The 1462-nt window shown below is 41.8% G+C and overlaps 1 long non-coding RNA gene across 1 annotated transcript; it reads left to right on the forward strand.

Annotated features, from left to right (window-relative positions):
* Positions 1-169: 169 nt before the first annotated feature.
* Positions 170-1090, forward strand: LOC104948551 (uncharacterized). Its single transcript, XR_798706.1, has 4 exons — positions 170-233; positions 316-348; positions 430-481; positions 1015-1090. It is a non-coding gene; the product is annotated as an uncharacterized lncRNA (long non-coding RNA).
* The last annotated feature ends 372 nt before the right edge of the window (positions 1091-1462 follow it).

Below are 1462 nucleotides of genomic sequence, written 5' to 3' on the forward strand. Positions count from 1 at the left end.
GGTTTGTTTCGCAAACAAATGTCCCTGGAAGAGCATAAATAATGTCATGGCAACATTGATCTTAAGTATTGTTTTACTTTGTTGTTGCTTGGAACATTTGGCCAGTCAAACACAATCATAGTTCCCGTGTTGTTGCAGCTCTGTATTCATCGTGATTGTATTTCTCTGTAGATGATATGAACTGGAATGCGTTGGAGTGGGACCGGGCGGCGGAGGAGCTCACCTGGGAGAGGGTAACTCATAATACTCAATTTACAACTTTAGTTTTTGTGTTCTACATCTATGACCCTAAATATCTCTCTGCTCCCCTCTTAGATGCTTGGCCTGGATGGCTCACTGGTGTTTCTGGTGAGGGTCACATTCCTAACAGTCAGTGTGTTTTATACACGTTTGTATGATGAGTGTATAAAGTCGTCATTTCTCTTGTAGGAGCATGTTTTTTGGGTGGTTTCTCTGAACACACTCTTCATCCTGGTCTTCGGTGAGTAGACTGACACAAAGATTTATCATACACTTATTATCATTAACTCAACGAATAATATGAATACATCACAAAGTGCCAGATATATGTATAAACTGTCATCAATGAGTAAAACAACTCAAATTAATTACTGTACGATTATGTTACTTATCCTTTTTGACATACTACTGTCTCTATATATAGGAATAGTGCAGGTTGATTGCTTTTGTCTTTCCTATTTTAAATGCCACAATTTAAAAGATGTTTTGAGGGCGACTGTGGCTGCGAGGGAGTGCAGTCGTCTTTCAACCAGAAGGTTGTGGGTTCGATCCCAGCCCATGCAGTCAACATGTTGATTTATCCTTAAGATACTTCCGTGAGTTGCTCCCGATGGCCAACGGTGTGTGAATGTTAGGCCCTAGAGTAAGGTGCACTGCTCTGTATGAATGGGTGAATGACATGTAGTATGTAAAGCGCTTTGAGGGGTCTTAAAGACTGGATAAAGCTCTATATAAGTACAGTCCATTTACCATTTTCTTATTCCCCTCATTCAGCGTTTTGTCCTTACCACATCGGGCACTTTTCTGTCGTGGGTCTCGGCTTCGAGGAACATGTAAGAAACTGCTCTCATCAACTTATCACTATCTTATCACTATCATACGGAGCCCCTAAAGGGACATGAAAAAAAAAAAGAAAAAAACAGAGAGAGAAAAAAAAAAGTCAGGATAACGGGTTAGTATCTCGTGCGCACAAGATACTTTCTCGTGCACAAGATTTTTTTGGGGACAAAGTCACCGGTGCGCCAAGGAGGAAGTCAAGCGCACAGGACACAACCATTTCATTGCAGACTGTTATGTTTACGTGGGGAAATGACAGTGCATTATTTGAGATATATTTCGTACTCAGACTTCACTTTAAGGACATTTCGGCCAGGGGTGTGTGGTCACTCCAGGAGGCAGCGGGACGTGTAACTCAGAGAAGAGCAGCACCAGCGCTCAAAGA

The sequence above is a fragment of the Notothenia coriiceps genome, unplaced genomic scaffold (genome assembly GCF_000735185.1).
Source record: "Notothenia coriiceps isolate Sejong01 unplaced genomic scaffold, NC01 NC01_scaffold00014557, whole genome shotgun sequence".
NCBI classification, from domain to species: Eukaryota; Metazoa; Chordata; class Actinopteri; order Perciformes; family Nototheniidae; genus Notothenia; species Notothenia coriiceps.